The sequence below is a fragment of the Coenobita brevimanus genome, chromosome 79 (assembly GCF_032717465.1).
Source record: "Coenobita brevimanus isolate Jiangsu-jjx chromosome 79, ASM3271746v2, whole genome shotgun sequence".
NCBI classification, from domain to species: Eukaryota; Metazoa; Arthropoda; class Malacostraca; order Decapoda; family Coenobitidae; genus Coenobita; species Coenobita brevimanus.
The window spans coordinates 13,685,252-13,700,154 of NC_137032.1; the positions used below are offsets into that span (position 1 = coordinate 13,685,252).

General features: G+C 43.1%; 1 pseudogene; it reads right to left on the reverse strand.

Moving 5' to 3' along the window:
• Positions 1–14,422: 14,422 nt before the first annotated feature.
• On the reverse strand, positions 14,423–14,540 carry LOC145409147 (5S ribosomal RNA; annotated as a pseudogene).
• Between the last annotated feature and the right edge of the window lie 363 nt (positions 14,541–14,903).

A 14,903-nucleotide genomic window follows, 5' to 3' on the forward strand; every position in this document is an offset into this window, starting at 1 on the left:
ACAACGTCGGATCAAGTGCCTCAAGATAAGACTCAGCAACATCGCACCGGCGCGGCGTCATCCCCCTAAACAAAATAATATGGTATTATGGTAGTTTAACGCTAGGGTTGGTTAGGTATAGGTTGATTTAATGTCAAAACACGGCTTTTCTGATGATTTTTTGTGTTGATTGACAGAACTGTTTCATTTAATCCCGAGCGAAGGCGCGATGTTCCCGAATAATTTTTCGCTAAGCTCGCGCCGACGATGCCAAAACGACTGGATGGCTAGTGTACACGAAGAAAAAAACACGTGCTCTGTATCTAGGGTAAACTGTGATGAACGACATGCCGTCACAAATCTTTAAATACCCATGTAACAAAAATGTTTTCGTTTATTTTGTTTATAAATATAATAAACGGACACATTTTCCTACTTCCAGACAAAGAACTCGTTATATTATACCTTTAACCTATGATGCAATCAGCAAAACTATAAAAATTACCACAAGTAGACTCGGTCTCCCTCATACAGAAATTAGCAAGAACCAAACGGATTGCAATCACTGTGAATACAGATACTGCACATATTGACCTGTTAACCGTTTATACATGTGGGCATGTTTGGTGAATTATTTGTGGTTCTATAAAATGCAGCCATATCTTTACTGGAATTTACTGATGTCAATAATAATCCATCCATCCATCAGCCAATCTTACGTTGCCCCATGAGGAGAGTAGAATCCCGGGGCTAGGCAGTTGGTCCTGACATTTAAGATGAGAGTGACCAGCCTCATTCATCCCTGAGTGGCATTACATGAGCAATAAACCCCAATCACACCTTGGATATAAACCTTCACCGGTTCAATCCGACTGGAGCACAATAATTACCCACTAAACCACCAGGCACCAAAATTTGGTTATATGGTTACCACCCAGCGTAGTAAATGGTTTCCTGGTGTACAGGAAACCATTTGGCTTGTCATTCAGTGTAGAGTCACCCACAGGCAGAAGGGAGAGGAAAGAATGAAGGAATGAAAGACAGAAGAGGGAGTGTAAAGTCACCCGTAGGCAGAAGGAAGAGAAAAGAATGAAGGAAAAAAAGACAGAAGATGGAAGGAAACAAGGATGGAGGAGAGGACAAGGCAGACACCCGAGAGCAGCACTACATTGAGTGAGTGGATGGTGGGCGCCCCCACATAATAATAATAATAATAATAGCACAAGAAACACTTGTCACATAGCTAGTAAGATCAGGACACGACTTTTATACAGTACTTGTCGTATCTATCTATATACCTAGGCTGCTTCCCCCAAGGAGAAGGAGGTAGCCGAGACAGGACGACACACTCCCAATTTACTCATCCACTCAACCACATTCATTTGCATCTTAGCCCCAAAGGGGAGAAGGGACGGATCCTCAACGCACCACACCGCACGAGGGTCAACGGCGCAGTCCAATCAGTGACATCAGCAGCAGGGCCCGATAGCAGAGCTGGTTTACCCCTGGCACATCATAATGGAACCATCCCCTTACCCGCACCTGACCTGATCAGCTGATCAGACAAATGCGGGAGAATATCCCCTCAGGGCTGTGTCATCATTTATTCAATCACAGTTTCTCTCCATTCATTTCTATCATGCACAGCCACTCTTCCTTGCTCAACAGACATCCCTCTCGCACCCAACGCTCTCTTCACACTGTCCATCCATCCAATTCGTGGTCTTCCTCTCAGCCTTACACCTCTCGCATCAGATCTTGCTATCTTTTTCACCAATCGCTCATTATCCATTCTCTCCATATGCTCAAACCATCGCAACACCCGCTGCTCAGCTCAATCAGCCATCTCCTGCACAACTCCAGTTCTCCTTCGCACTTCATCATTTCTTACTCGATCCATATGTGTCACACCACACATACTCCTCAGACACCTCATCTCCATTACATTCAAACTTTTCCTCTCTGCTACACCCATATTCCATGTTTCAGCCCCATATAACGAAGTCGGTACCACAACACCCTCATACAGCCTTCTCTTTACATCAATTCGAGGTGAACGACATCTAAGTACTTTTTTCATTCCTCCCAGCACCTTTCCTACTTCATTCATTCTAAACTTCACTTTTGCATCTACTCTTCCATTCACAGCAACATGTAACCCTAAATAATTAAAACACTCTACCTCCTCAAGGAACTCACCATTCAAAACTAAATTCATCCTCCTACCGTCTGCCAACCTAGTACACTTCATCACTTTACTTCTATTCTCATTTACTTTCAATTTCCTCCTGTCACACACCCTTTCAAATTCTTCTGCCAACTGTCTCAATCTCACCTCTGAATCAGCCACCAGTGCAATATTATCTGCAAACAGCAGCTGATTCAGATTCCATTCTTTACCATCAACATTCACTAGACTCAGACCTCCACCTAACACTCTTGCATTCACCTCCCTTACAACACCATCCATATAAATATTAAACAACCAAAGGGACATCACACATCCCTGCAGTAGCCCCCTTTCACGGGAAACCAAACACTCACACTATTTCCCACTCTTACACACGCTCTACTATTAACATAAAAACTTTTCACTCCCTTTAGTAGCCTATCATCAAGTCCATAAAATCTTAAAGCAGTCCACAAAGCCTCCCTATCAGTTCTATCGTATGCTTTCTTTAAATCCATGAACGCCCAAAACACATCTTTCCTTTTCGCTAAATACTTTTCACACACCTGCCTCACAGCAAACACCTGATCCACGCATCTCCTCCCTCTCCTAAAGCCACACTGCTCATCACCAATCACTCCCTCCTTACCCTCACTAAATCTCTTAATTAACACTCTACCATACACCTTACCTACAACACTCAACAGACTTACACCCCAAAAGCAAGTACATTAATACTTATCACCCTTACCTATATACAACGGAACCATGCAAGCACTTGCCCAGTCAACTGGCACCATACCTTTCACAAAGTACACATTCAACAATCTTACTAACCAGTCCTCAATTGTCACTCCACCACCTTTCAAGCATTCTACAGCACACCCATCCATACCTGCAGCTTTCCCTGTTTTCATCTCCTTTACTGCCTCCTGCACTTCCTCCTTCGTGATCAAAGAATCATTCAACTCTCCCAACACATTTATTCCTTGCACCCTTCCATCCGCCACAGTCTCAGCCACCCTTTCCTCCTCTGCATTTAACAATCTTTCAAAATACTCCGCCCATCTCTTCCTTACTGCATCCATCTCAATTAACATCCTTCCATCCTCTGCTTTTACTCAATTTCGCATCCTACTCACCTCCTTCCAAATCATTTTCTCATTCTGTTGAAAAATCTCAGTCAACCGCCTACCCCACATCTCATCTGCTGCCACTTTAGCATCACGCTCAACTCTTCTCACCCTATTCCTCTTTTCTTATACTTCTCATATGACACCTCATCCTTCCTCTGCAGGCACACTTCATACGCATGTCTCTTCTCAGCCACAGCCATACTTACTTTCTCGCACCACCATTTACTTCCTTTTCGTACGCCACCACCCACTCGTCTCACACCACACACCTCTTCTGCATGCCCCACCACAACACTCTTAAACATCTGCCATACCTCCTCCACACTGCCATTTTCCTTTTCTTTCACTGCATTTCACTCATCTTTCAATTTCCCTTGATACTCTATCATTTTCTCTCTTTTATCTAACTCACTCACTTTCAAAACCTCCCTGCCACACCTAAGTCTCCTAGCTCTCACCCATCTCTTACCTACTCTTAACTTTCCCTCCACCAGGTAGTGGTCAGACATACCTCCACTTTCCCCTCTCAGAACTCTCACATCCAACAATCTTCCCATTACATTTCTGAACAAAACCACTTAGTCCATCAATGCTCTATCAACAACCCTTCCACCATCCTGTCTCACCCATGTATACTTATAAATATCTTTCTTCTCAAACAAGTTATTTCCATTCACCATCTCTCGCTCAACGCACATCCCTATCATTCTTTCCCCATTTTCATTCTTCCAGGCACACCATGCATACCAACAATACCTTCAACTGCTACATTTCCCACTCCAAGATTCAGATCTCCCATCAATACCACATTCACATTCGCTCCAAAACTCTGCAGACACTCATCAACATCATTCCAGAAAGACTCCCTCTCTTCTGCATCCCTTTCACTACCAGGCCCATATGCACTCACAGACACCCACAACTCACGTTCATATTTCGTTTTCACCTACATCAGTCTCGATGACACCTCCTTCCATTCAATCACACTGCTGTACTTCCAGACTCACTAACAAGGCCACACTTTCTCTTACCCTTCCTCTATCAGCACCTGACAATCTTCCAATCACACTTCAAATATTAGACTCACCTTTCCCTTTCATCTTCTTTTCACTCAAAGCTAACACACCCAACTTTCTTCTCACAAACATTCTCCCAATCTCCTCCCTTTTAACCTCAATCGTACTACATCCACGCAAATTCATAGACCCAATCTTCAGGGTACGGGGATAACTCAATCCCCCATCCCTTTCTCTGGCCTGTGTCTTTTTAGGAACTAAAAAACAGAGGAGGGGGTCCCTAGTCCCCTCACCCTGCCCCTATTAGTCGCCTTTTACGACACGCAGGGAATACGGTGGCAGTATTCTTCCTAATACAACCTGGCCGCAGAGTAGTAGTACCACCCCATAGTGCGGCTAGATTGTGTTCCCCCCGCCACAGAGCGGGAGTGACTAATAGCCTCCCCATCAGATAATGTTTGCAAATACCAGTATCTTTATTTCCAAGCCGTTACTGAGCCCCACATTGACCAATTCTGACCAGAAAGTCGAGAAAAGAATCTTATATTGTCGCGTTTGGCGATTTCCGAAAATCTCGCTCCACCGCGTCGCCTCCGATCGCCTAAATATTTGTTTAGTATTAGTCTAACACTTCCTGCACTCACTCTGACCTAATGCATAGAGAATTAATTGATATCTCTTACCGTTCTCGTGAAAGAAACGATCAAACGTACAGACAGACAGTTTTGCGTGTCGCGATTTCCGACCATTTCGCGACGTTTCGTCGCACGCCATCGCCAAGATTTTTGTCTAATAGTTCTATGACCCTCCTTAGAATTACCCTGACGTAATGCAAAAAGAATTAGACCGATATTTTTTACAGTTCTCGTGATTAAGAAACGAACAAAAACAAAGATAAACACAAACAGCTTGACATTACTGTTTAGATATTTAGAAATTAACTCCTATTTAGCTATTTACAAATCAACTCCTAACCTGGTTATTCACATTTAGGATACTTAATAGTGTGTCCTGCTAGGTAACGGTATGATATTAATGCTTGAGTAGAGTTTCATGTGTGATAAGGCGCTCTGCCAGACGCATGTTGTTATTCCTGGTGATGAGTGAGCACGTACTACGTCGCCAACAAGATCTTTATAAACCTACGGCGAAACTATGCATCGGCTCGTGCAACAGCTCACATGTCAGATCATCTCAGATTTCAAGCTGAGACTTTGTACTTGATAAGAGTGTAGCTAAATGCCTCCTTATAAACGAAATTGAAAATCGCCTAACAGTCAGCTGATGCATGAGCTGATATTTTAAATCACCTTAAAATTTCAAGCTGTGCAACTATCTTTCTCATTATAAAAAAAATCGCTCAGCACCCTCCAAGAGCAGATATTCGAACTTTCTTTGAAGGAACGTAAATATATACATATCCTCCATGTCTGTCACTTTAGTCCTGTCGAGTTCACGTCAGGTAAAAGTAGGCTCATAGCAAAGATATTGCAGTCTTGACCTCCTATTTATTTAATATCCTACAACTTCAGGGGTTAAAAACAGGAAGTTTCTCCCTGGCTGACTAAACGTAGAAGAGTGCTCTTATAAAATTTCGTGTCAGAGTGAAGCCGCACCACTGATCTCAGTGTGTCGCTGTGGTACTGCACTACTAATCAGAACTTGGATTCGGAGCCAAGGACAACGCGGCTATTGTTGTCTGTTGCTGAATCGTATGTGCACTGTGATTGCGGAATTATGTGTGCGTGTGTGTGCGTGAGAGAGAGAGAGAGAGAGAGAGAGAGAGAGAAATTGACGAAGCAAAGCAAATATGGCTGTATCGACTCTAAAGTATGCCGTGCTTCCGGTGCTGCTGGTGTTGGTTATTGCACGGATTGCCTTCTTGACCCTTGATGGCCTTCCACACCAAGTGGATGGATAAAATACTGACCAAAATATTCGGTGTGGGAGTAGACCAATTCGACTGCAAGCTCAACGCCATTTGAGACCGTCGCTATTTCTGGCCTAGACTGGAGGACATTTTGAACACGTGAGTACCAGCACTTGCCTTCCACTGAGTGTTGGATAAATTCCCCATTGGACCAGCGATTAATTTATTTTTATTTTTTTTCCACACCGGTGGTATGTCATCACAATGTCAAATTACTGTCGCCTGGTTTCAGTTGGGAATCGTGATATTTTTCATAATGTTTTTTTTTTTTTTCCTTTCTGATATATTCATGCCATATGTAAATGTGCCTTTCGTAATTCTGTGTATTTTATTGGCTACGAATTTATACTGAGAGACAGTGAAAATGCAGTCTTAAGTTTATAGATATATTAATAAAAAATTTCTGACGACAACATCTTTGTGTAAGGTAATAATCTGAGTATAGAACAACTGGATGTGGCACAAAAAAATCAGTCCAAACAGACACATCACATTTACACATGCCCTATATGTAAAACCGTCATTATCTGGTGTGACCACCTTGTGTTCCAACACAAGCTTGCAAGCGGCGAGACACTGACGAGCACAAACGACGAATAAAAGCTTGTGGGATGGCAACCCAGTGATGTTGCAAGGCTTGAATCAGATCAGCAATGCTGCGTGGTGGAATCAGCCTTTGAAGTACACGTCATCCAAGTTCGACCCAGAGTTATTCAACTGGGTTCATTTCAGGTGACACTGATGGCCAGCGCAACACCACAACATCATGGTAACGAAGAAAATCATGTGTTACCCTGGCTGTCGTGTTGAAAAACAAGCCTGTTGATGTTGCCACCATGTTAGCTCAACAATGGAAGGGGAATAGGCTGTTGGATACAGGCGACATATGGCTGTAGCTTTCCTTGAATAAGCACAAGCTGAGAACGGAAGTGAGCAGTGATGGAACCCCATACAATAAAGCTGCAATCTCTCCATAACACAATGATGTGCAAAACGTTCCCCATGACTCCGGCAAACTCTGACTCACCCACCAGTTAAGCTCATACTGAACCTTAACGCATGTAAGAAAATGACATTTTTCCATCTCTGGTTGGCAAGATACCCCCCCTGCTGCAATCCAGTACTGTCTTGCAAGTTGATGCTGGTGAGTCAAAAACTGAACTCAGTAAGGTCGTCGTGCACGAAGGCCAGCTTCAGCAAGACGTTGGTGAACTGTCTGTGAACAAATAAGCCTTCTTCTTGTCCTGATAATGCCCTTGGCAGCTGTCTGGAAGTGATTTCGAAGGTGGTGTCCAACAATATCGTGGCCATATGTTGGTGTCATTGCTCACTATGCACCTCAGTGTGGCCATCCTTCTGGAGAGTTGATAGCGTGCCTGCAGACGTGATATTATCGAAGGGTGCTCATTAAATTGGCGTGCGACTTGATTCTGCTGTGTTCCCAAGTTTAGCAACCCGATGACTTGATTCAACCGTGCAAACGTTAGACATGGCATGAAGATTATGCATGTTAAAAACAATCAACTGTGGCGTTAGTAGGGAGGTACAACCATACCTTCTACAGTATGTGCAGCAGCATTCTGGTCAAAGCGCTCGTGCAAATGAAGAAGAAAGTCCTGGATATATTTCAAATAAATGATTCATTATCGTCGAGACAGTCAGAAATAGTGCAAACCTACAAAATATGTGGATCATTTTTGACCTGTAATACACTGCGTAGAGCCTGCGAAACTGTAAAAAGTTAAATTATAACAGGTATATGTTGATACAGGGTAGCTGCGTTTTCATTGCCTCTCAGTATATTGCACCTACAATGCCTTCGTAAAATCAATGACGTTATCGCCCTCAGGGGCAGTCCCTCCACTGGGGATGGCTATTGGGGATCCCACCCTGTCTACAACGTGGCCAAGGTGAGCGCAAACCATTACGCAAGGTTTACTCTTCCTACGTTAAATTCATGACTCTCCATAAGGACTTTGGCCATGACCCCCGCTGTGGCTTGTGGGGGTATCACCCTGCTCAAAATTTGGCCCCAAGAAATAAAAACCGTTGTGCAAAATTTTATGTTCTTAGTGTATATCTGTCTATCTATCTGTCTATCTATCTATCTATCTGTCTATCTATCTATCTGTCAATCTATCTATCTATCTATATCTATATCTGTCTATCTATCTACATATCTATACACACACACACACACACACACACACACACACATACACACTGGTCAGGTTTGAGTAAGAGAAAGGGCAGAGTGGGATTTGATGAAAGCAGAAGATGTGAAAATAACATAGGGAGATAAGACGTGAGGCCGAGAACGCTAAATCATTGTTTTGGTAGCATCAGTGACACGAAGTTAAAGAAGTTTCGACCTCATTATGTTTCCACTATTTAAAACAGCTGCAAGTAAAATCACTAAATCATTTTTGTGTATTTTCTGTTGTCGGTCAAAGTAACAGTTTCTAATATCCCATCGCGTACTGTAGGAGGAGCTAAGGAGAAGCGTTTTCCAGTGACTGACCATCTCCGCCTTCTTAACAACGCCTAATTTGCAAGAGAAGAATGTGTTAGCTTGTGATTGGTACCAGAAGCCTCCTTTATGTGTGATCGGCTGTAGATTGTACTTAAGACGGAACATTGGCCTGTTAAGTCTAAGGAGGCGGAGTGTGAGACACTGTAACACGCTTTATCACTAGACACATTCGGGAAGCATTTCCCACTAGACACAGTGTATCACTAGACACATTAGTGTAGACATACTTGTTCACTCTGACTGCCAAACACACAGACTGAGCGCCATTTCCCCTTTTTGGTTCACCTCTAAATATAATATTGGTGTGGACTATAATATCATCAACAGGCCCTGCTAGTTCATCAAGCTATGAGTACATTGCTTCCACTTATTGTAATTTAGTTAGGTAGGAGAAATAACTCGTTTTTATATTTTACTGTGATCCTATATGGATTCCCTTTTGTAAGCGAATCCTATTTTGTTTTTGTGTGTGTTGCAATGTAAAATATGTTAGTTTTCTTTACCCTACCCTTTTGGTGACTGATAAAATGTTAAGTGTGCACCGTAATACATACTCCTATCAGAATTGGCGACCTCTTCCAGGATACCTCTGTGAGATGATGTTGGCAACCTTGGCAAGATAGACAGTGTTTAACCCAATTAACCCATAAGTAGTATTTTTTGGCCTAACAAGGGAGACTGATGTCAGAAAATTTTTAGATTCTCAGTCCTCCCCAACCACAGTGAAAGCTCTCACTTGTGTCAGCTCATATTGTTTGTCCAGGTTTTACAGTTGAAAAATTCTGTCAAAATCACTAAGGCTGATTTACTTGAACTAATTTTGGACACCATGTTTGAGCACAATGAGTCCCCCATAGTTAGTCCTGAGCCACCTATTCACCGCGATACTGCAAAAAATGTTGACGTTGAGGTTTGGGCGTCGGATATACCTGGCCCTTGTGATTATTCTGCTCATGATACTTGTGACAAAGTGCAACTTGAGCTAGGCAGTATTAAGTTCAGAGAACTATAAGTACAAGCTCAAATGAGACAAAAAGAAATTGATCATGAATACAGAATGATGCACGCTGATAGTTCACCTCGAGCTCATAATTCGTCTTCCAGGAATCTAGTACCTCTCTTTAACGAGCAAGATGTCACTAAGTACTTCCAATTGTTTGAAAAGGTGACAGGTCATTATTCCTGGGCAAAAGACTCTTGGTCAATACTGCTTCAAAGTGTTTTGAAAGGAAAGGCTCAAGATGCTTATATTTCTTTATCAGTTAACTATGATTGTGTAAAAGATACCACTCTCAAAACACGTGAGCTCGTGCAAGAGGCATATAGGTTTATATTTAGATCCACCCCTAAACAGAAAGATCATGCTCGTCTATGGAATACGCTATAGTAGCCGCAGCGAGAAATGAACGCTGTGGTGGGGCAGCCGGTCATCCGGGGATTCCCCCACTGTAGCCATATCCACATGTCACCGACCATAGAGGTAGGATGTCACCGACCATCGGCCACCGCTGCAGCCCCGCTCCATGATCCTTACCCTGTGTCTCTGGCTTTCTCTTTCTCTCTCGGTTTCTATATAAACTGCTGTATTTCCGAAACTAATTATGAAATTATTATGACTTTTGTTCCACACCACCACTGAGGTAAAAATCAAGGAGAGTTTTCTGTATAAAGGTTTCCCCCCCCTTGTCTGAGGGCAGGTCAGTTCTGGCAAGTGTATAATTATAGGTCAGGCGGAGGTATCGGCAAGGCCGCACTCCCCCACTCATATGCCACATTTAGGAGGCGGGGGAAACCTTTATACAGAACTCTCCTTGATTTTTACCTCAAAGGTGGTGTGGAACAAAAGTCATAATAATTTCATAATTAGTTTCGGAAATACACCAGTTTATATAGAAACCGAGAGAGAAAGAGAAAGCCAGAGACACAGGGTAAGGATCATGGAGCGGGGCTGCAGCAGTGGCCGATGGTCGGTGACATGTAGATATGGCTGAAGTGGGGGAATCCCCGGTCATCCCGGCTGCCCCACCACAGCGTTCATTTCTCGCTGCGGCTACTATAGTCACAGACATATTTGAAAGATGGTTGCGTTCTAAGAAATTTTACTATTTCACAAAATTGAAAGAACTCATGATCTCGAAGAACTTTACGGGAAACATAGATTAGGATGTTGCTACTCGCCTTGCAGAGAAAGATTTAGATATCCTAGCTGAGGCATCCATTGTAGCAGACAATTATGGTACAATTCATAAACACGAACGTAAGCCTCAGTCATATGTTAAGTGTAGGACAGTGAACCAACAAGGTTTCGTAATCCCTTCCTCTTGCAAATGCAAGTTAATGTCAAGTGACACTACTGTAGCCAGAGGGTCAAGGAAGAGTGTACGATTTTGCCAATAATGCATGAAACCGGGACACTTGGAGGACTGGTCCTGACAGAAACATGGGCAAAGTTCCAATGTGAAATGTATTGCTTTGGTAAACTCTTGGGGATCTTTTAACACCAACAGAGAGCAGCCACCCACAGATAGCATTAGCGGTAGTCAGACATCCTCCCATCCCAGCAGGTGAATATTGATGATAATGCCAGAGTGGTGCAGTCAGTGGTTGATAGACATACCCCTGTATAGCCGTTGTTTGACAGTAGTACGACTGGAGCAGTGCAGCCGTCAGGATCAAGTGAGAGTGGTAATAAGACTCCATCAGAGTGTCCTCCCCCAAGCAGTACACAAAGTGACTCGTCTCAAAATAATTTAATTGCTAACTTTATATCTAAGGTGTTAGTTTCACTTGACAGGAAAGGTGGTAAGGAAGTCATTATACTTGGAGACACAGGTGCTTCCCAGTCAGTAATGTTGAAGGGGATAATTGATGTACCTGACACTAATAAATGTGTCTTGTTGCAGGGTATTGCTGAGTTTGTATTTGTTCCCCTAGCTGAGGTGAAGCTCCAGTCAGAGTTAGTTACTGGTTCAGTGAGTTCGGGTGTTGTTAACCAGCTATCTGTACAAGGGGTCACTTTCCTTAGGAGTAATGACTTGGCAGGAGGACAAGTGCATGTTGTTACCTACGTACCAGAATGAGGATGGGACTAAAGAGCTAGAAGTTATATGTCCTAAATTGTTTGCCGCTTGTGCTGTGACTAAAGCAGTGACAGCGAAGGCCAGTCATGATGATGTTGACAGTAATGGCAATGGCAATGCCGACAGTGATATTGGGGATGGCGATACTTTGTTTGCCCAGTTGACTGACTCTGAAGTTAATTATTCTCCCCAGATTGATGTAACTGCATGGTTGGCTGATGTGCAAAGATCTGATCCAGAGATTGCCACTCTAATTGACTCAGCAATCAGGGAAGATGAATGTGAGTCTGAATTGTCAGAATGTTATTATTTAAGGCCAAATGACGTATTAATGCGAAGACAGAGACCTCCTAGTGTTGCTCATGATAACGAGTGGGAGAATGTACATAAGGTGGCGGTTGCAAAACCCTATAGACAAAAAATTATGTACATTGCTCATGATTCGTCTTTAGCAGGTCACTTAGGGATGAGGAAGACTCTCTCCCGCATCTGGCAGCATTTTTACTGGCCTGGAATCCATCGAGATGTCTCCCGGTTTTTCAAGTCATGTCACACTTGCCAGCCAATGGTTATGAGCAATAGGCCCATTCCTGCGGCTCCTTTGATTTCTCTACATGTGTATCATGCCCTATTAACTAGAGTTCTTGTGGACATTGTCGGCCTTTGCCTAAAATCTCCTGAGGCCACGAGTACATCCTCACGACGTTAGACATGACCACCATATATTCCGAAGCCATTCCCTTAAGAAACATTTCAGCTAAATTGTTTGCAAAAGGGATGTTGAACTTCTTTACCCATTTTTGTCTCCCAAAGGAAGTTCAGTCAGGTCATGGCAGTAATTTCAACTTTTTTTTTTTCCAGACAAACCTTTCAGGAGTTAGGAAACTCACAAATCACTGCATCAGCTTATCATCAGAGTCAGGGTGCATTACAAAGGTATCATCAAACTGTGAAGAGTATGCTTAAAAAGGTGAGTGTTAATGAAAAGGAATGTGCCAAGTGTTTCCACTTCCTACTTTTTGCGGCCAGAGAGACACCGAATGAGTCCTTGAGCTACTCCCCATTTTAGTTAATTTTTGGCCATAAAGTAAGAGGACCTCTTAAACTTCTTTAAGAAAAATGGGTCAAGGATGAAGACCAAATTACATGCTAGAGTATGTGTCAAAGTTCAAAGAGAGACTGGCCTATGGTATGGAAGTAGCCAGGGAAATCCTGGAGTCATCTCAAAAGATGAAGAGGTGGTATGACCACTCTAAGAAAGTCAGGAACAGACTGTTTCACCTAGGAGATCAAGTTCTTATCTTGCTTAACATTTATGTTCAGCTTCTGCAGGCAAGTTTCGCAGGCCCTTATGTAGTAGAGAAGAGGGCAGGTGAAGCAAATTGTCATCTTAATCCCAGACCGAAGGAAGGAAAGGATGTTTTTCCATGTGAATATGTTGATGGAGTACCACAGGTGAGACATGGACCCCCGTAGTGCTGCATGCGTGGTGTCGACTGTCAAGATATAGTGGAGGACGAGGGCTGCCCTTTGACTTTGGACCAGACGACTAGTTGGAGAGAACACCATGAAACATGGAATACATTAACTGATCAACTCTCCCATTTGACAGCAGATCAGTGTGCCGAACTTGTTGTCCTTCTCAGGAAGTTTCGTGATGTGTTCCGGGACATGTCAGGACAGACGTGTACTGATTATCATAAAGTCACCTCCCTTACCAAGACGAACACCTACCCAGCACCTAGAGTAGATGACTGTGTAGGTGCTGTGGGCAGTACAAAGTTTATAACCAAGACAGATATGTTGAAGGGATATTGGTAAGTCTCACTCACAGAAAGGGCCCAAGAAATTTCCTGTTTTGTGGTCGGTGACAATACTCCTAAATGTAAAGTCATGGCCTATTGTATGAAGAATGCTCCTGCCACCTTCCCGAGGTTGATGAATAATCTCACATGGGATCTTAAGGGATGTGTCACTGATACTGATGACGTACCCGGTAGTTGTTTTCAGTAACTCCTGGAAGGAACACTTGAACACCTACAGTAGATGCCTTGCTGCAGACTGTCCTCTTCTAATTAGTGCTTAATTTAACCAAATGTGAATTTGGAAAGGCTTAAGTACAATACCTAAACTATGTAGTAAGATCAGGTAAAGTGAGCCCACCTGAGGTTAAAGGTCAGACCATTGTCAAATCCCCCAACCCAAAAATAAGAACTGCAGCAGTTCTTGGGTATGGTAGCGTACCATAGACGTTTTGTCCTGACCTTCTTTGATCTTGCGGCCCCCCTTGCTTATTTATAATGAAAGGGGTCAAGTATAAGTGGAAGTCAGAATGTAAGGCTGCCTATTCTAAAGCCAAAGACAATCTTTCAAGTCACTTTATGATTCAAGCTCCAAATTTTTATATACCCTTTAAATTAGCTGTTGATGCTGGTGGCCTTGGGAACGGCGCAGTTTTCATTCATTTCATTCATTGCCAGACGCCATGTATCCCAGACGGGGTGGACAATGGCTCAGAGTTAATTGTTTTACAGGGAGGGGCACTAATCCTCCACCAACCCCACTTGACACATAGGGATGCCAACAGCATCTGGTGTTCCCAGGCGGTCACCCATCCAAGTACTAACCAGACCCAACGTTGCTTAACTTCGCTGATCGGACGGGAAGCGGTGTACTCAACGTGGTATGGCGCAGTTTTGCTTCAGGATAATGATTAAGGTTTTGAGATCCCTATGTGCTATTTTAGCAAAAAATTTAATAAGGCCCCCCAAATTATTCAGTTACCGGTACTGAGAAAGAACTCCTTTCACTCATGCTTGCTCTGCAACACTTCTCTGTTTATGTTTGTCCAGGGTCAGATAATGTGGTGGTAAACACTGATCACCACCCTCTGAAATTTTTGTCCCGATTTAGACAAATATCTCAGACTGACCAGCTGGGCCCTACTTCGACAAGAATAATCCCTAGAGGTTCGACATGTAAAAGGTGTTACTAACATACCAACAAATTGCCTGTCCGGGATTTAACTTTGTTCAATACCAGAAATTTCCACTTAGTAA